Source organism: Corvus cornix, chromosome 2 (genome assembly GCF_000738735.6).
Source record: "Corvus cornix cornix isolate S_Up_H32 chromosome 2, ASM73873v5, whole genome shotgun sequence".
Classification (NCBI taxonomy): Eukaryota; Metazoa; Chordata; class Aves; order Passeriformes; family Corvidae; genus Corvus; species Corvus cornix.
The window spans coordinates 47,832,555-47,853,671 of record NC_046333.1 but is presented as its reverse complement, the minus strand read 5'-3'; the positions used below and the strand labels follow the sequence as shown (position 1 = coordinate 47,853,671).

Below are 21,117 nucleotides of genomic sequence, written 5' to 3'. Positions count from 1 at the left end.
AGATGTCATTAAAACACTCTTCTTGATATGTACATTACATCCCAATTAAACACAAGGCTTTTACCAAATAGAAATATATTTCCATACTTCCAATAAGAACTAGTAGAAAACCATCTATTGAACTTGCTCCTGTTAATCTCTTGAAAGACTGCTCCTGGTAGGAATATAACCCATGCTCACATCACACCTGCTGCTTCAAAGTCAGCAACATGTAAGTTTGTTTCCCCAACTTTCCTCTGTTATTTCTTCCTCCCACACAAGAAACAAAAATGACCTTTAATACAACGCATTTGCAAAATATCTTTATTCTTCCTTTCAATTCCTTCCCTTCCATGACTTTAATTACACACTTCTTTATTTTAAGATAATATCTGGTGAAAAAAAGATACAATAGATGAGTGGAAAAACTTAGAGGGGAATGGGAGGGGGGAGCCACCGCATATGCTGTTTCTTTACACTTAAATATCTACAAATTATTATGGGTAATTGTAATGAGTTTTCTCTGAGGAAAATTACTTTATTCTTTTGTTGATAGCTGCAGTGCAGCTGCTTGAGAAAGGAACAAACACAATAGGGAAGTTACTTTAAAGTTAAATTGCACTTCTTGGAGGAAACTGAAGTTTTTATGTATTCTGTGTTTTCATGAAATTCCACAATTAAGGTTGAGGGGGGAACTATGCTATTTGCTAGCTAAAGTAACTAAAAATAACACACCCAGAGCTATGCTGTTCATCTACGAAGAACAATCGACACCAGGTAAAACACACATCAGGGATACCTATTGGAGAAATTGTGGGAACTTGGCAGAAGCACAGAAGTTATGGGAGCAGGACTGCAGAAAGCCCTGAGGAAAAGCAGGCACACAGAGGTCACTACCTGTTAACTCATTTGCACCTCAGCATCCAAGGGAACACCTGATGCACCAACAGCCCATTTGCCACCCCAGCAGGGCAGCTACCTTGCCTCCTTTCTCAAGAACTGCTGAATTTTTCTGATCTTCCCATCATTTTGCCATTCACACCAAAACCTTTTCGTTTCCTGCACAACAAGGACCAATGGGTTTTTGCAGCAATAGTGGTGTTTGGCATCATGAATGCCAGATGATGGTCATCCTGATGCAGGGCCCTGGTGTGCAAGGACTGCAGATTATGCTGCAGTTGGATAGAACTCAGGGTATTTTTATTGTACCATTTAGTGCTAAGGGAATTAAATTCAATACCAATTGAGATTTAAAATAATACTCATCCCAAGGGAAACACAGGAATGGTAAGGAAGGTTGCAGTGGCAGCTGTAAATCTGGAACAAGTCTCACTGGGATTCTCAGCAATGCATGTTAAACCAACAGTACCTAGCTCTTCCACAGCATTTTTAATCAGAGGATTTTAAAATGCTTTGCAGAAGAGATCATTATCATAAACTCTATTTCACAAGTTGGGAAATCAAGGGAGAGAAAAGTACAGTCAGGTGTCTGCAATCCCCAAGCAGGCAGAAGCTCCCACACAAGGCTTCCCCTCCACCACCACCTCTCCCCACTGACCCTTGTGATTCTCCCCACAAAGACACAAATACAAGAGCAAGCTACCTCCTGGTTTTCTGAAGTTACCAGTACTGCTGTCTAGCAACAAGATTATAAACCAATTTAGAATCCAGTACATTTCATTACATTTTTGACACAATCTTTCTCCATAGCACAGACTGTGGCTCTACCCCCAAAAGGTTTCTGTGCTCTCCTGGGGTCACTTGCCTATAAAGGCTCAGAAGCAGTACATAATTGTACAAGCCTTATTCTGTCTCTTGGCTAACACTAATCATCTTTCTTGTCATCAGCACCTCGTAACCAGGAGCTGACCTGATGGACTAGGAAAACAGAAGAAAAAAAAAATCCATTTTCTAACTAATGAAACAGAGGGACCTCTGCAAGAGCACAAAGGACGAAGGTATCTTATAACACATTAGCTCATGTCTATCAAGCATGTAATTATAAGTTTCTAACACACTAAAAACTAAATTTTTTGCCACCCAAGACATCACACCAGCTCTATTATTTTCTTATTAATTCAGCTGGTATCTCCAGCTACCAAATCAGAGAAGAAAAAATATCAAATCATTGTGCTTCACCATCAAGAGAGCAAAGAACCAGCAAATCGCACTATCGCAGCAGGAGCTGATGGTTTCTCTGCGTCACCACTGTTAAAACATGATTTTAGTGCAGAGACAGCATGGAGAAACTTCTGGAATAGATACCTGCATACTCTGAAATGCCTGTCTAATATCATGTATTTGTACTGTCTTAAGTATCCAGGATGGTAATTCTCTTTTCCTGTTTGCTACTAACCTATTTCACTTAAACTCACCTTCCAATGAAACCCATTTTTTTTTTTATATTATGAAGCAGTTTTCAAAAGCAACCATTAAACCCTAAAAATGATACCAAGATTGTTTACATTTATTTTTAATATGGGGACTGCAAACTGTGGGTTATGGTGCGAGTTATAATTCACACAGTTTTGACACAGACTCAGAGTACAACTGCATCCCAAGAGCATAACTGGACTACAGCAATCTGTTCCTACCTCTTTTCCAGACTCCGGGGAATCAAAACTAGCATAGCGGTTCTCTGACAAGAAGCTCTGTTTGGAAGCATCATCTCGGAACCCTGGAAAATCTTCAGTGTCACTGGGGGCATTGAAAATGTTGGCCACATCCTTGGGTATCTCTTTCTGATTCAAAACAAGACAGAAAATATGAGTCACACACACCAACTTAACAGGAAAACTCAAATTGGCAAAAGTACAATTTATTTTTATATTCCTAAGCAAGTACAAGTCCATACCACAAAATATGTTATGTGTAAATTGTACCTTATTCAGCTAAACTCCAGGAAAATTCTGTATAGACTGTTTTAATCCCTGAATACAGACTCGGGATCTGGGACTAGGGAGGGGATGCGACACACGGTGTTCAACTCCACAAGGAAAGTACTTCAGTGACATAAAAATACATGTGTGCCTCGTGCTTGCAAGCAGGAGCTATGGGCACCTTTACCCATGGGGAAACCCACCACCCCTCCTGCAGAGCAATGATGGCTCAGAGCTAAGGAACACAACTTCAAACACAACACAGTGCTAAAGTACAAAGAAACCTTACTGTTAGATCCCACACTACCTTCATGGATTTTAGCAGACACTTAGCTAACTCCAAAAATAAAACCAATGCAAGTCATTCTCCTTGGCCAGTACTGTCACAGACCTTCTCCTGTGACACTTGGTAAGAAAGTGAAAATGTGTTAACCAAGTACACTTCCCTTTTGCTAGAAGCCTTTGATGTGGCCCACCAGGAGAGGAGGAAGCACAGCCAAGGGCTGGCAGCAGCCTTCCCGAGGTGACCAAGGTCACAGCTTCAGAGTTCAAGAAATTCAGTCCCAGCCTAGGAGACTCTTAACACACATCCAAACATTCCACTGGGCCATATACTTCACACCAAATACTTCAGATAAGCCTCTGCATGTACCAGGATAGTAAGGAAGCCTTCAGACAGTTCCCACATGGGCTGCTTTAGGATCTGGTATATGTATGGATGAACAGATCAAGCCGTAAAAACCAAGGAAGTAGGCATTTTGCCAGGCTTCAGAACACATTCTTACACATCCCAGTATCACCTGCAAAACCATTCTGCTAGTCACACAAATGCTCAGGGAGAAAAGCGTCTGCATTCCTCACCACCATCTGGATATTCATCTCTTACATCCCCTGGACTACATATACATCTCATACACACCACTCTAACTTGAAACAAGCCTCTGCTGTCTGCTAAAGCCACACAGAGACTTCCCACTCCTCTCATTAACTCTCAGGAACATGAGATCAAATGACTGCCTGGTCAGAGACCAACTCCTCATCTGAAAGTGCTGTTATCCAGCCCTGAATATTCAACAGTACACCTCAGAGATGAAGTTCAGAACCAAGAGCAGACTGCTGTTTTCCACTGTCACAGAAAACCAAGGTTGCTCACACATGGCCCCATATAATGATTTTTTTCATTTTTTTAAGTTTAATTGTGCCAAGGGAAATGACCCAAAGGAGGCTCATTCTCCAAAAGTAATGTTGCTGAAAAATTTCGACTTCCATTAAAAGAGCAAGCAGTACCTCCACTGAAGCATCACTCTCTGAAATAAGCTACAGTAAAGGGTGAACATGAGCCTAATTTTATTTTTGTTCTGCTTTTATAAAACTGATGTAGGCTGATACAAAACCAACTTACTGTTGCTCGAGCAAGAGTATAATTCATCTCTGAAAAACTGACTCTTCTCAGGTCTATAATGGCATGACCCAATGCATGGCTGCTAAAGCCACGCTGTCCACATCCAAACCCCTTTGGATATTCCCTCACCCCTACCTCCTACAGTGAACATCCAGAATCCACTTCCGTTGCTGTGACAGAATTCACTCAGAACAGAACAGTGTTAAAAATGAAGCATTATGCATTTTAATGGAAAAACATACAAGGAGCTGAGGGCATCACTGCTATGAATAAATTGCTTCGAGGAGCCACTGCATTAGTTCTTGTGCTAATGTACAGCTGTTAGCCACTGCTGTGATTATTGTATGCCTGATTTCTTCTTCTTCATCTACTGTTTCTGCATCTGCACCAGAGGAGTCATTGAGGGGCTGTAATTACTGATTATGAACAATAACAAAAAAATTCTTTCCCCGTAGAAAACTTTATTTTTTTGCATTCCCAACTTCTAAGGTACTGGTACTGATTTACGTTAACTTATTGCAGAGCTTCAAGGATTTTTAGTTTGTGACTTGCTCCCCATAGCCTGACTACAAAGAATCTCAATTTGGTCACTGATGAGTCCCCATTTTACCAGAAGGGCTTACATTAATAACAGACAACACCTGACACACACAAGGTGGACATACTCCAGAAGTTTAGAAAGGGAAATCTCATGAGGAATCTTCCCTAACAAGACTATTTCTACATCTGAAATCCTGTATTTCTACACCTGAAATCGTAAGCCAAGTTTATTTCCAGAAAAAGTCCACTGACATCAAAGGCAAGCTTGCAGCAAGCATCTCTGTCATGATGGGTTCATTCACTGTCATTTACTGTGTAGTCCTGGAAGCCACAGACATTTCCATCTTCATCTTTCAATTAAAATACATTGTGAAACTGATCTACAATCAGCATCAGAGCCTAGGATTTCAACTCTTGTCAACAAATTAATATACACCAAGTGTCTAAACAGAAATGTCAAAATGTTAATCTACTCAAAATACCTGTAAGACACAGGCACTCCAGGAGAGGATCTTTTTGCCTCTAAACCCCTAAAAAAGTCACAAAGGCAGAGATGTGATGAACATTCCAAGCTTGCTCAGGGAAAATATTTCAACATATTCTACAGCTGAAATGCTGCAGATGTGAGAAACACTGTCTTTTAAAAATACCTGTTAAAAAGGCTAAATACCAGAAGTCTAGTAAAAACTGAAAATAATTCACAGCTGCTGAAAAAGTAAGTCTTATTTCTGGTAAGAAATCTTATGTCTACTGAACTCATTTATTTTTGCACATAAAACACACTTAGTTGTTTAAAACCCCTACAAGGTACTTTTCAAAAGCATCAGCAAACCTTCCCCGCTACAGACGGCACACAATCCAACAACTGCCAGAGTAACAAACCCTATGTTTCTGCAGAAGTAGTCCAAAGCTCAAGACATCCACGTCTCTCAGGATTTCCTTCCCTAAATTAGACAAAATACCACCAATACACCCAGGGGCATACTCGGATGTGTTGGGCTGCATGGAGATCCCATTCCCACAGAACCAGGGGCAGGCAGCTCACATGTGCCTGTGGAGGCTGGCAGGTCTGTCACCAAGGGTTGAGGGTGACAGAGGCTGGTAGGGTTGTCAAAACTATTTCAGTCACATGAGCTATTGGAAAAGTAAGGGACCCAAGGTCCCCAGCAGTCACAAGAACATTTTTCAAGCAGTATCCCCATGAATTCCACCTTCTTAAGCAAGGAAAAAAAGGAAAAGCCTGAGGGGAGCTGTTTTGCTATCCACATCAACAGGAAGAGTTTTCACGTTTCAATTGAAAAAGCAACTTTTCTGACACCAAAGCCATAAAAGATGCAAGTTGCCCTGTAGGCTGTGAGGAGAGAACACTTGCTCCTCTCTCATGCAGGGTGTGCCTGCATGCACACCCATGGGTTTGGTGGGAAGCATGTTATTTCTACACCACTGACTATCATGTTTCATTTTTTAAGAGTTATTTGCACACATCACTTTTCCTGCCAGTTGTCACACTAGCACATTCTTCCCCAATAGTGATGTATCAGGAGAACCTACAGCATGAGAAAGCAGGGCTAGATAAAATTCTCTACTTTTTCTCCTACCATGGGAAAAAAAAAATCAGTTGGGCTGTGTTCCCTTAATTCAATTTAGCACAATATATGGGCATTCCTACTCAAAGCAGAGGACAGACAATTTCAGTCACATTCAAACTCAATAACTGAAGTTTAATGTCAAGCAGATACTCACGCAAACCAAACCTGTGCAAAGTCACACCTTGACCACATGCTGGAAAGCCTCTTGACTTGTCCCAGGTTCAGTCCAAAAGCAAGCCTAAGGCACACCACCCAAGGGTTACAGGCACTGCATTTGGCTCGTACCTCAAAAGAACAACTGAACAGGGAAACACTCCAAGGTTGACAATTGCGGGCAGCGCTACAAGAATAGAGGGGCCCAGCCAGAATGTCAATAGGTGCCAAACCAATAAACTGAAACTATTCAGAAGTCAAGATCCTGGTTTTTCCACAGAACAGAACTCTAAAAAACAGAACTCTAAAAACTTAATTTTAAGCATCATACAAATGTGTGAAAAAATGGAAGGCACAGAGATGCAAAGTCCCATTTTGCAGTGCAAAAGAATCACACAGACTGGATGTATGGTCAACAAGATTGTCAACCACACAATGAGCCTGAGACTCATGGGCATCAACAAAATCTAGGAAGGCAAGGAAGATCCCAGATAACCTACAGAACTTCTCAACAGCATTAAAGCACAAGAACATGAAATGCCCTGGACAGTGAAATGTATTCCTGGCATAAGTGGCAGGAGGTTGAAAGGCAAGTGAATGTTCTGAAAAAAAGAAGGAGCAACTGATAGAATGAGCAATCAACAACCAGTTTTATGATCTTGGCAAGAATAATTTGATTCTACTGAAGGTGAAGATGGATTATGCCGGAGCCTTTAATCTATCACAGCAACAACTCCTGGGACTTTCAGGGTGCCCTCTCAAGAAGTTCTGGCAATTTTCACACCAGTAAACCTACTGCTAAACCCAAGTAATTCCATGAAATTTTGGTAAATTCTGCTATTTTCACAACAGCAGGACACGGTTTCTATATTGCCTTATTTAGACTGATAATAAGCTAATGCCCATAAAGCTACTTTATCCTAAAATAAGGAATGCCCAAGTATCATAATCACATGGCAAATCTTTTAAAATGTCACCTTCCATAGGCAACACCTTCCTGCTCTTCAAAAATGCTGGTAATACTGTGAATATCACAGTATCATGCCAGCATATGAACACAATCCAAACACTGTCAACTGCTACTATTTCTTCCTTTGTACCATCCAATCTCTTACCAATCCAAACAGTTGTAACAGCTATTTCTGAATTAATTCTGCATAATTCAAGAGCATCCTTTTCATCTATGGTGATGCCTAACTACTGTCCAAGCCCCGGCGTTCCAAGGAAAAAACTTTTGTACAATACCAAGGCATGCGATGCATCCTTGCTTTATGCCTGGACTGCTCGACTCTAGGACTAGAGTTCAGGCCTTCTGGGTGCAAGCAGTTTGTCACAGCCCACACCCCTTTAACAAGCTCTGTGTACTGAAACTGCTGTGCCAGGACCTTGTAAATCAGACCCTGGGACAGGAAATGGAACTGCAGGTCTTGCGATTCAAAACAATTTTGTACTGCTGACTTCTTTGGCAATTGTTTTCAAATGGGGGCACATACTCACAAGACAATCTGACCGTCAGCAGACAATCTGTGACTTCAGAGGCAAAGAAGCCTTCGCCACCACATCCTTCAGGCCCAGCTAGGACTGAACTCACTGCTCACCAGTGTATCACAGACAAGGCAGAGCCAGCAGAAGGCTGTGCTCAGATAAAAACCAACTCCCATGAGAAACAGAAAAGCACCAAGAACAGACCATGTCCTTCTTCCCTTTGCTGAGCCTTAAAAGAAACATGATGTGCAGCCTTTCAGCTGTACACCAGAAAGGGAACTAGCTGATGGTAAGAGTCTTGTGTTACAGCACCAGAAGTGAGAAGCAAGTACCATTTGTGTCTATTGTCAAACAGAGTTCTCCCAAATTGTTTTATAGTGCCCTTATCTTCACACTGCCAATCGAGGGCCTGAGGTCATACAGAGGTGGAAGGTTTACAAAGTCTCTGAGAGGACAGAGGTTCTAATAAATATTCCAGTCTCTATTACACTGCAGTTCCACAGAAACCCATGTAAAGCTCTAACTTTCCATTGGCAAGAGCTGAATGAGATGCTGAATTTCTCCTCACTCCTTCCCACCACGTGGAAAACTCACCATGACTTAAAGAGAGACAATTTAGACTACATATAAGGAGGATGCTAAAACACTAGAACAGGTTGTCTAGAGAGCTGGTGGATGCTCCATTCCTGGAAACATTCAAGGTCAGGTTGGATGGAGCTTGAACAACCTGATTTAGTTTAAGATGGCACTGCTCATTCAGGGAGGCTGACTAGACGAGGTCCCTTCCAATCCAAAGTATTCTATGATTCTATAGCCATACCACCTCCTAAGATTTGAAGCACACAATCAGCCTGATGCATCCAAGCATGCGCCACCAGGCTTGGACCAGACCACAGCCGATGGAAGCATGCCTCTCTGACGACTCAAGTGTGTGTCTGAGTTGGCATCACGACGTTCCAACAATAAAATAAAAAAAAACCAAAACCCAAAAGGCGGCCAGAATTAAAAATAAATAAATGAATTAGTTATTTCTAAAGTGGCACCCCTAGGCTCACAACTAATTAACAACGCTCCTTCCCATGAGCCTCTATTAGAGCCGCTACAAGTCCCAGCACCGCTGCAGTTGCCCCACGCCGCTGTTGAGCGTCTCAGGGCCGCCCCGAAGGCGGCTTCCACCCCGTTCCCGGCCTTTTACAACCGCGGAGCCGCCGCGCCACGTGGATGGCGCCCGGCGGGACGGCGGGCCGCCCGCTGCCGCGCACGGCGCGCTGCGGGCGGGGGCGGTGCGGACGCGCCGGGGAAGCCGCCCCGCCGCTGGCGGTCACCCGCCGGCGCTGGCGGGCAGCTCTCCCGACCCCTCACGCCGCGGGCAGCGGACAAAGGCCGCCGCTGCCCCGGGCAGGCGGAAAGCTGCGGGCCGGCTCCCTACCCCCGCCACCCGGCCCCGCGCCCCCGCTCCGCCAGCCCGCGGGCCGCCTCACCTTGCCGCGAGTCCCCGCCGCCGCCGCCGCCCCCCGCCGCCGCCGCCGCCGGCCGCGCCGCGCCATGGCCGCCCGTGCTGCCGCGGAAGGAGGAGGAGGAAGGAACAGGGAGGAGGGGCGCGGGGCGGTGGCGGGGTGGAGCCGCCCGGCAGCGGCGGGAAAGCTGGTGGGGGGACGGGGCACCCCGTGTGGCCTGCCTGGGGATGGGCCACTGCTGTCCGGATGCTGCTGCGGAGCCCCTGGGCACCCAGCATCGTCTGTTCTTTCCGGCACACTCCTCGCAGGGCGGCAGCTGTTTGTCTGAAAGAGGCAGGTTTTGCCTTGGGGGAATAGGCTGTCATCCTCCGAATAACTTAAAATGTTTATTTACGCAATACGAGCGAGAAGTGTAAGCCTCTTGAAAACCTCTGGGGGGGAAAAAAAAAAAAAAAAAGGAGGAGTGGGGGTGGAATGCAGATGATGTTACTTTCGAATTATAAAATCGTTAAGTCCAGTCAGCACTGCATGTTCGCCACTAAGCCATGTCCCCAAGTGCCACGTCCATCTGATTTCTGAACATTTTGAGGGATAGTGAGTCCACCAATTCCCTGGGTAGCCTATTCCAACGCCTGACCACCCTTCAAGTGAAGAAACCCTCCCTGGCAGAATCTCAGGCCACTTCCTCTTGTCCTATCACTTGTTCCTTGGGAGAAGAGACTGACCTCCATCTCATTGCACCTTCCTTTCAGGCAGTTGTATAGAGTAATAAATAAGGTGTCCCCTGAATCATCTTTTCTCCAGGCTAACCAACATCAGCTCCCTCAGATTCTCCTCATCAGATTTGTGTTCCAGGTCCTTCACCAGATCCTTCACCAGCTCAGTTGCCCTTCTCTGGATGCTCTCCAGTGATGCCATGAAGATTTTTTGCCTTTTCTTTTATACCCCTGCTATACCTTTTTTGCAACTTCTGTATTCTTAGTGCTTTTCACCTACATTCTTGGACTTGTTTGTCAAGCTGAGTGACTAAACATTTTAGAAGCTTTGTAGCTAGGGATCAGTGTGCCCCAGACCCCCCCAAGTTCCTCTCCAGAACACATTCTGTAAACTAAGATAGAATCATCCAGGAGAAGGCTCCTTGGGGAGGAGGGCTCACTTGAGCCTCTCATTGGGGAATCTTTGATAGATATGCTAATTAGTAAGACCGATAATGTTATACCAGATCTTTTGGGGTGTGCATTTTTGTGGGGTGCATTGGGGTGCATATGACCTAGACATGTGCACCTAAGGTTCCTTAAAATAAATACCAAGGTAAAATCCCTTTTCCCCTTCTAACCGTGTATGACTCTTGATTTTAAGACCAAGAAAAGGCATCACCAGCACCTCAATGTCTTTCTTGTAGTGAGGAGCCCAAAACTGAAAACAGGACTTGAAGTATGACATCACCAGTGCCAAGTACAGGTGGACCTTAAATGCATTCCCCAGCTTCCCAAGTCAACAGCCTTTAACTTCACTGTGAAAGTGAAACCTAAAGGTGAAAGGGATAGGAAGCAGAGCTGGTTCCTTGAAACAGCAAGTCAACAGTTCAAATTTCAAAATATCACAAATGGTGGAAAGTAAATCTAATCAGAGAAAATTAATTGGAAAAAAAAAAGGGAATATATCAAAATTTAAAGCACTTTTCCTCCAAGCAAGTTCTTATTTCATCATATTTTCCACTGTGCAGCTAGTAGAAAGAAAGATGAACACAAAACAAGGCAAACTATTTTTTCTACTTTCCTCTGAATAACCTGTATTCCTCAATTCGGAGGTTTAATTTTTATTAAAAAATTAACAACATTTTATGTGTCCCTTTTTATTCAAGAGGATTGTTACTAGATTAGGTACTTCGTGTTATGATTACCCCATAACTCAGTGAGAAAAGCTACCCTTTGAGCAGAGAGGTGCTCCCAAAGATGTCTGATTGGGTGGGGTGGAGGTCCGCACTCAGCTTCCCCCTGTAGCACTGGCATTGTGAATATTCCCTTGCGCAATGTAATGTGAAGCAGGTCCAGCAGAAAACTGTTGAGATGGTGTTTTCCTAATTCAACTTTGGTAATAGAAGGGTACTTTCCAATATGGTTGCAATTATGTTAACTCCCTTGATTAGGGCACATTTTATAGAGTCCTCTTCCTTTTTCCCATTCTTGCATCTGAATATTTCTCCCTTGAAGGGCTCCCTGAAAAGCATTCTCTATCTTGCCAGCAGGACACCCTCACACATCCTCTGATGGGACTATTGCCAGCTGCTCATCATCCATTTCAAAAGGATGGCTCCTGCAGGTGGCTTAGAGGGAAAGAGCCCTCTTGGGATTAGCGGTGAAGTACCTCAGTGTTCACAGTACGGTAAAATAAAAGTGTGTTTTTGCCATTCTCCATATGGGATTTGAGAAAAAAGGAGAACAATTGATGACTATGTCTGAACTGGGGGATCTCAGGATAAGGTCTGAGGGTGTGTTTCACACCCAGTTTTCTGTCTGGCAGGACGTGGGGAGTCTTTCACAAGCCCTCTAGTCTGGATAGTTGGGAGTAGAACAGCAAGAAATTCACTTGCCCATGTAATCTGGCTGAAATAAGCCCATAATAACTACCTTTATAGTTTTTGAATTGATAAAAGCAAATCAGAGGAACCAAGTGGGTTACTCTGTGGCTTACCTTCAAACATAATTGTGATTTGCCATGCTAAAAATAAATTCAGATTGTTTTGACTACTTCAGTATCTTCTGGATGACATAGACTTAAAAGCTTCATGTATTTTTTCATTTAGGGGAGAGCTTCAAAATGTGCTGTACAATCTGCCTACTATGATGCATTCCCAGGTCTGACTAGGTATTTTAAATACTCCACTGTAAACATTTACTTAAAATAAAAGTCAGAGAAAAATAACATTTTTTTTGTGCAAAGTGAAGGACAGATGAGATGAGTTTCCCCCCTCTCTCTACACAGCCACCCTAAAATGTGGAAGAGTCCCTCCACGTACCATGGCATCTGATCCTCAGTGTAACACATGGTGGACTACCCATTTAAGTACTTCCAAGCCTTTATATTCCAACCATATGGAAGGTATTTGTTAGGAGAGAATGTGAAGGAGGTAGTTACATGCAAACAAAGAAGCATTTAGCCAAAGCAGGCCATTTAAACACTGGTTTGCATTGCAATATCCACTATTGAAGCACCTGCAGTTGTCACTCAGGGTGCAGAAATAAGAAGCTTTGGGCATGAGGTGGGGAGGAGGGAATTCAGTAGAAGACAAAATGTGGGAATTATGTATAATATCAGCAAAATTGAAATGCAGACTTCTTAAAATACAAAAGAATAAAGATCTCTTGTGCAATACATTCCTGAAAGACTTGTATGTTATGTATTCCACTGCTGACCCTGGGCTTGGTTCTTTCACTTGTCCCCAGCCATCTATGTTATGAAGCACTTCGTTTGTTAAAAGCTGTCAACATGCTATCTTGGATTTTGAACAACAGATTCGAAATGACTGTGTTGACTGTCCTGTGCTAAATTAGAGTGAATAAAATTGAATTCTCTTACAATAGAGATGTGCAGCTATTATGCTGTTACAAATACATTATGAACTGCCTGATACCGTCAGCTATTTTATGCAATTTGTTGTTTTGGCTTTGTTTCTCTTTTTTTCCCCTTAACTTTCCACTTCACTTTATATTTCCGTAATCATTCTCCTTCTTATAATTTCAAGTCCTTCTTGTCAGTTATTGCTCTTTATGTTGCTGTATTAGAAGTGTGGGGTTTTTTTAAATTTTGTTAGTTCAATTTTTCTGCGGCTGTACCTCAAATACTTCGCAGTGATGGATTTTTCCATCACTGAATTCCTGCCCATTTTCTTTACCTCTTGTCATATTATTTCAAAGTTCTTTTTTCTAGCCCACAACAGTTTTTGTGTTATTGCCTTGTCAGTAGGATGTCATCATCTGCTCAGATGAGGTTCAGCTGAATTCCAGGTACTCTTCAACTTCAGCCTTATATATTAAGCCTGAATTATTTTGCAATGACTGGAATCAGAATAGTTTCTGACCTTGCTCATCATCTCATGAGAGCATTGCTGATAATGTCTCAGTCCAACTCTTCGGACTCAAAACTATACAGTGAAACTCATAACAATGAGCTCTGTCTTGGGCTCAGTATGACTATTATAATCAGACTATAACTTTCCAAACAGAACAAATGTGTACTGAAGGAATTATGAGCTGCTCAAAATATGTATCAGGTATAGCAGATCCATCTTAGATCATCTCATTCTCCTCTTGCTTTCTGTGGTTTAAAAAAAGGTTAGGAACATATGACAAATCTTCATTTACAACCCAATCCACAGTAAAATTGCAGGACAGCACCACCACCTCTCTAAAGTGGCCATGTAAAGAGAAAATTTGTTTGCCATGAGTTTCAGATGAACAAATACCACTCTAGGTTATAATTTTGGGCTTTACTGCTGTGAATTTACCAAGCTGGATAAACATTAAAATCAATTCTTGATCCTGAACTCTGATTCCATTGCTCCCTCTAACAGTCTCTAATTTGGGGGCCATTGTAATCACGACTGGGGGCTTTGCTCCCATCTTCCTGCCACCACGCTTCTCTGAGACCTGTCAAGCATTTTAAGTAGCATGCACTTTCCCACACTTCTCAATGAATGCTGACATACCTAACTTAAAAGGATTACTTTCTGCTGAGAGGAATTGTAATCTTCTTTTCCTGCTCTGCAAATCCTCTAGTAAGTGAAAAATAAAGGCCAAGATCTGTGCTGCTGTGCAGGGCAAATCACCATCTCAGAAGGTATAGAATAAAACAACAAATCTAAGATTTACTTGTGGTCACGCTTGTCCAGGAGCTGTGTCCCTGGCTATTAACTCATTGGCATCTGCCATCACTATTTCTGGTGCTTTGATATTTTCTGGGTTAGTTTCTAGCAGCTGTATGAATACATACACAATTGCTACCATGAATGGTGTTCAGGACAAAACACTTCTCTCAAAGATGTCTACAAAAAGAGACACAGAATTGCCTTAACTTGAACCCAGTTTTTAACATTATGTATTCTGTTGACAAAACCCAGAAACACACATTTTAACTTATATACAAAAACTACTGTTTTTTCAAACTGCCTAAGGTCAATTTGCAGAATATTTTCAAAAGCTGGCATGGAAGAGTGTGGCGGTGATGGTGGTGAAGGTTTGTGCTCCAACAGTGGGTTGTGGGTGGTATCTGACAGAACAACAAAAGCCCAAATGTTCCTGCTACCTTGATTTTCACCCATTCATCTCAAGACCTTTCCTCAACACATGGTGGTTGTTGCAACAAATTGGCTTGTGGGTGAGGCTGAGGGCTTGGGTGATTCATTTTCAACTGAAAATGAAGCCACAGGTTATTCTTTTGCAGTAGTCACCTGAATGCTGTCTAAGAGAGCCTTCCCCATGCTCTCCCACCATTCCCTTAAAAGACCTGCAAAAGGTGGGACAGTTTGCCAATAAAGCTTGTATTGCTGAAAATTTAATTTTGTTGTTTCATATTGCAAAACATTATCTTGCTTCCAGTCATTCACAAAGTAGATGAATCAGGATTAGTGTCCACTCCCCCTTTCCATTCACTTATTAGACAGCCAGCTGTACTCACAAGGTAGATGAACACCAGCTTCAGCCTTCCTCACATGAGTTTTCTTTTCCAGTACTATACTGCTGCAGTAAAAAATCCAGACTCCAAATTTATGGGAAGATCTTTGACGTACCTTTCTTCATCTAATCCTACAAACCTCAGGTCAAGGTGAACAGACATGTCCTTTGCTAATTCATCCTAAAATCCGTTGTTGATACTTGGAGGTGTCTGTCATGCGTTTTTATTAATTCTTAGTTGTATTTCAGCCCACTCTGATGGATGGCTGCTTTCAAACTGCCAGTGAGGGGGCTGTGTTAGTTGTAGCTAATTCCTCCTTGGATAAATTCTGCAGCGTCAGCAGGGCTGGAACACTTCAGTTGGACATGGGAAATGCCCTTCTCTCCCCTACCTTCCCAGCCATTCATGTGGGACAAATGAGTCTTATTGTTTCAGAGAAATGAGCTTTGGATTTTTCCTTCAGAGGAAGTGGGGTTTTTTGTATCCTGTGAGCTAGGATTATGTGACCTTTCTCCTCTTGCTTTCTGTGGTTTAAAAAAAGGCTAGGAACACATGAAAAAGCCCCATTTAATCCATGTTCTCGAGTCATTCACTTCCCAATTCTTTCTCCTATGTCATCCTTTTAATTTCTTTCTGATGCTTATTTGTCAGTTCCATAAATCCTGCTGAAGATCACCATCATTAAGAAACTCCAGACTCACCAAAGTCTGCCTAGCATAAAATTCCTCAAAAAATTGTCCAACTGCCAATCCACTGTGACATCTGAGGCTGGGAGAGCAATCTGCTCTGACTTCTCATAACCAATAAAGTCTTTGCATCAAAGCTATTCTTTTGTATGAAAGGTCATTCTTCAGGATTTCTCAGGGTGCTCCAGGCTGCTATTTTCATTGCCTTTGCAAAGTTCAGTTTCAATGTATCAGTCAGTATTTGAGTTTTGCAGGTGTTGCTATCAGCTTACATAACAATTTCTTCAACTCACATCCTGGCTGAATAGGTTTTTCTCCTGGTCTTCTGGATCTCCCTTAGAAATCATCTGCATGATTTAAGCCATGAGTTGAAAGCACAGGAAAATACAGCTAGTCTCATTTAGAAGTAGAAAATGAAAATAATGGACTAGGTATTTCTTGGGTTCATTTCAGTTTACTTACAATGCACTTGAAGACCCTCTTCTGCAAGGAAACAGGAAAAAGAAAAACCAGACTATTTTATTCTGCATGGTTCCACTTCATAGATCCCATCTAGTTGTTTATCCAAAGAGAGTTCACTTTCCTTTAGCTTGCATTCAGGCTATGTGTCCTCACTGCTTTCTGCCTCTGAAACCACTGTTGAGTCCCCTGTTTGTATTCAAATTCCTGGGAAAGCCTTCCCTTCTTTCCTCTAAGATAATTTTTGCACTGGTGTTTCATATGGCAAACACTTTGGCAGGTGGCCTCTATTGTGTTAGCTCGTTTAGTCCATAAAAGGCTTAATCACTTCTTTTGCATAGCATGCCCCAAATCTGGCTAGTGCACCCAGCAGCTTCAACCTGTATTAGACACACTTATTAGCAGCTAACAGTATGTTTCAGCATCACATATGGTGTCACTTGCCATATGGGTTTGACTATGAATATCCCATCTCTACTCTAGTACTGAAAATATAGCGATAGGAGAAAGGAAGAATTTTTTTGCTGTCTACATAGTTTCAATTTCAGGTGAAGGAAGCTGTGTCTCCATTCTGTAATCTACCTCTTTGTTTTGCCTAACACTCTTTTGGGAGTTCACATAGGAAAAATATGTAAAGTTTGCAAGCGGTAATGTACTATTATTAATGGCACTGCACATCAAATAACATAATGAACAGGTATATCATTCATGTCTGGAGCCACAAGGGTAGAAGATGTGAAGACAAAGCATAATGTACTATGAGGTAAAGGTGTTGGGATTTGCCTTTCTGTGACCCAGAGTTCTGTGCTACCCAGGTTCTCCCAGCCGAATTATATGGGTCTTACTTCTTTCCACAACCACTGAACTGAAACTGGAATTAACTTATTACCAGGAGCTGCTAATAGTACTAAATCTTTGCAACAGAAGGAGAAGGAGCCAAGACAACATGTCAGAGTGGATTGGACAAAATGCAAACAGAAGCTGGAAAATTAAGCCAAAGCAGCGTGGATCTGAAGGTGGGGAGAACTGGGAGACAAAAGCATAGAAGCAGAGAATAAGCCCCTTCTGCTTTTACCTCTTTTCCTCTCTGGTAGCCAAAACAAAACATCTCTTGGGATAGCTAAATAAGATTCAACCCTAGTCCTGACCATGTCACCAGCCTCCTGCCTTGCTGTGACAGCCACGGTAGAAGCTCACGGTAGAAGCTGCTCTGCCCTATCCCAGAGAGGATGATGTGAGATGAGAGCTCCCCTGCCAGCGGGAGAAAAGGGTGACCCTACTGACAGCCATGGCACTCTACTGTCTCAGGTCTCAGATGATTTAGGTAATGCATTTGCTCTTGCCCATTTGCCTGTGCTTTATTTTCTGTCGGCTGGGCTATGCCTCGACAAACGCCTGTGCTTTTGAGAGAGTCTCTTAGAGAAATTGTTTTATTTCTGGCTCACATTCAATTCTAGCATCTGGAACTAGGGTGGCTATCCTTAGAATTAAGAACCTCTGTCCCTCACCCAACTTTTCAAAAAGCTCCTAAATTAATTTACACAGAGCACAATACTTATGCTGAGGCACCTTCTCCTCGTAGCCCAGTCTTGTGGGAACAGTCTTGTTCCTCCAGCCCTTCTAGACAGTCTAAAATCTTGAGGTGCACTCACAGCCTGCTGTCACAGGTCTAGAAGAAAGCAGTATCACTAACACTTTCCCCTATTTGTCTCATAGACTGGGCAGAACTGTCAAATGATATTCTGCTATCACCGCACACCTGCTGAGGGCATCATAAAACCTTCAGACAGATGTCTGCAATTCAAGCTGATCATCATGTCCCAAAGAGTCAGATGGTATGAGACTACCAGTATGCAAAGTAGGTGCATCTCTGGTATTATTTGGTGAAACCAAATATTATTACTTGAAAGCTGATGATGGGTGAGCATCTGAAGACTTCTCTCAACCCTCTGCCAGCACCTGTACAGCATATGAGTGAAGTCCTTTCCTGCTGGCTTAGTCCAGAGGGAAGCAGATAATGGGTTCCTGTGTGCCCTCAGTAGCCCCACTGCAACTCACTGAAAGCCTGCAGTTATTTCAGGAACTCTGTCCCTCTTTTGTCACCTGCAAGTGACCTGGAGCAATAATTCCCTCCCGCCAGCATCCATAACTGCAAGTTTAGTGGGTGACTCAACACTTCCAAACTAAATAGCCAAGGACCTGTAGCAATCTGTCCAGGCACCTTTTACTTCTGTCCCTGTCCACCTGAGTCTGTTAGAACTGTGTGTGCCAAAACAACCTCCTCACACAGCTCCAGAAGTCCCACATACTTATGCAAAATGTCTAAGGTTATTGCCAGGCATCCCATGTCTGGTTGAGGGTGGAGTGTGTGACTGTGGTGTGATTGGCTTTCCATCAACAAGGAGTGTTGCCAACTTCTCCAGCTCAGCAAGGAACCTCAGGATAAGCTCTCTGGAGCCATGGCCCTGAAAAAGTATTTGCCACCATCTCTTGTGCCTTATCACTGGAGAGAATGAGTGCCAGTGCTCAGTGTCTGGTGTCTGCTGGTGCACAAATTGCAAACACAGAGCTGGACATTGCCCCAGTGGAGTTAGCTTATTTGAATAAACTTTTTTTTCCTGGGCTTTATCTGTCCTTCATCTTCTAAAGGAGCAGATAACTGTTCTCCCAAGAGATGGGAAAAATTATCAAGAAATAGTGTATTTCATTAGAAATGCAGTGTTTGGGAAGTAAGTGTTCTGTTCCCTGTTTTATAGTCAACTGTGTCATACTCCTTCTTGTAATACGCTGAATGAACTCCACCACAAAAGGATTTTCAACATTGTCTTCCTAGAATAGTTTCAAAACCTCAGAAATAGCTTTCATGAGAAGGACTGCCTGCCTCCCAGAAGCATGCTAGAGAATTTTATCCTTTGCACTTAAAAATTGCACAGGTGAAGAGAATTTATATTCTACTACAGAAAACTTGGGAAATATTGTCTACTATGCAAATTAATTTAAATGCAGCTTAAATCCAGTCCATAGGACTGGTAATGCTTCCAGCAATCCCTTCAAATCACTTTAAAATGAAATCAAAAGGCTCTTTTAAAAATACATCAAAGTTCTTTGTGATTCTAACAATGTTTTAGGAGTAAGCTTTAAAAGGTACTAACAGCACTGAGTGCAATACGCTCAAACCTCTGCAAAAGCCCACATGGTACCTAATCAGTACCTGGTGCTGGATTCTAGGGGAATATGTAGATGCAATACTCACTAAGTGGGAAACCTAGGAAGAGTCACAGTTTCAAGAGATGTCCTGATTGCATCTGTGCTCCCAAATCACCATGATTTCCTTTTTGGGGCAAGGAGAGGATATGTGGCACAAAGGGAATCATTTGAAGAGTCTATCATGTTGCATCTGACTTTCTCTTATTCTTGAGCCCTAGGTACCTAACCTGAGGCACAGCTGCTGTTCATGCTGCTGCCTTTACTGGCAGGCAGAATCCTATTGAAAAATTTGTGGGTGCATTCTTTTACCAAAACAATGGAACACAGTAGAATTCTCCACCTGATCTTACAAAGCACAAAACTGAACTCACTGTAATTAGTTCTGTTTTAAAAATATTTTCATAGTCAGTTGTGTTGCACTGTGGCTCAAGGAAGTCAGGAAAGTAAAAATAGAGCCTAGTGTAGGAATAGCTCTTCTTTCCTTTTATTTTTTAGTATTGATAACTAGAATTATCCTCTCCATTGTATCAGTGCAAAGAGTCTCCAGATCCGACCCTACCTTTAATAAAGGTAATCTATTACTCCAAAGACTTACAGGCACATCTATTAGAGAGTTACGTTTATGCTACCATACAATTAGAAAGTACTCTATATTTAAGGTCTTTCTGTCATTTGTTAAGATCGATCTCTTTTTTTTTTTTTCTATTGCTGTTGTTGTTGCAGGAGTGAACTCATTACAAATAAAGCTTGCTTGATGCTTCCAGGGAGGGTAAGGTAGTAATTAAGTGAATTGCACACACCTCTACCTGCCCTTACCAAAAGTAGAGATCAAAAGAATTGGTCAGGGAAAGGCCACATTTCCCATAAACACACAGAAGTTTCTGCATACCCCTGAGGGACAAAATCTCAGTCCTAGGACTCTCTTTGCATGTTCTAGCATCCTCCTGTCCTTGTGTCTCCTGCTAAGTAGCTATCACTGAGTTTTCAAAAAGAACACATCCCCTTCTCCAGAAGAGATGCGGTAAGGGCTGCAGTCTGCAAGATTTGCAGGTTCATGACAGGTTCATGACCTCTGTTATGCTCCTAAAGTTGGCCCCTATAGAAACAAAAGTTGGTTGGTCAGAACAGGAGAAGCCTTTTGATCCTGCCTATCTTTTTGCAACATTAATAATGCTCAGGTGTCCCCAGCAACTGCTCTCCTATATGCACACACTTTACACTGACTGTGTTTCTGAGCAATTCATAAGGCAGCAGGTACTGGTGGAATCTGGTATAGAGGGGAATGGACTGGAAGTTCAGACAGTTTGAGAGAGGTTAAAACACAAGAAAAAGTCCAAAGAGAATACTTGCATACCCTTGGTGAATGGTATGTTCCGTCATTACATATTTCAGGCTAGTTACAGAGCTTTGCCTGATGGTGACAAAACCTCCTACATGTTTAAACAGAGCTTCACAAAATAAGGCCTCAAGGCAACTGGCAACACTGTTAAAAACCATATATCCAGGTTAAATGACAGAACATGGACAGACAGATCGCTGTGATTGGATTTCTTTTGGGAAGCTCCTGTTACAAAGTGGCAAATCAGTCACCAAATCCACTAAATCCCT

At 42.5% G+C, this 21,117-nt stretch overlaps 1 protein-coding gene across 1 annotated transcript in view; it reads left to right on the top strand.

Moving 5' to 3' along the window:
* DNAH11 (dynein axonemal heavy chain 11) overlaps positions 1-4,550 on the top strand; it is a 112,409-nt gene extending 107,859 nt beyond the window's left edge. Inside the window, 2 exon segments of the mRNA XM_039569365.1 lie at positions 1,828-1,937; positions 2,585-4,550. The gene's annotated coding sequence lies outside the window, so the exon portion shown is untranslated.
* The last annotated feature ends 16,567 nt before the right edge of the window (positions 4,551-21,117 follow it).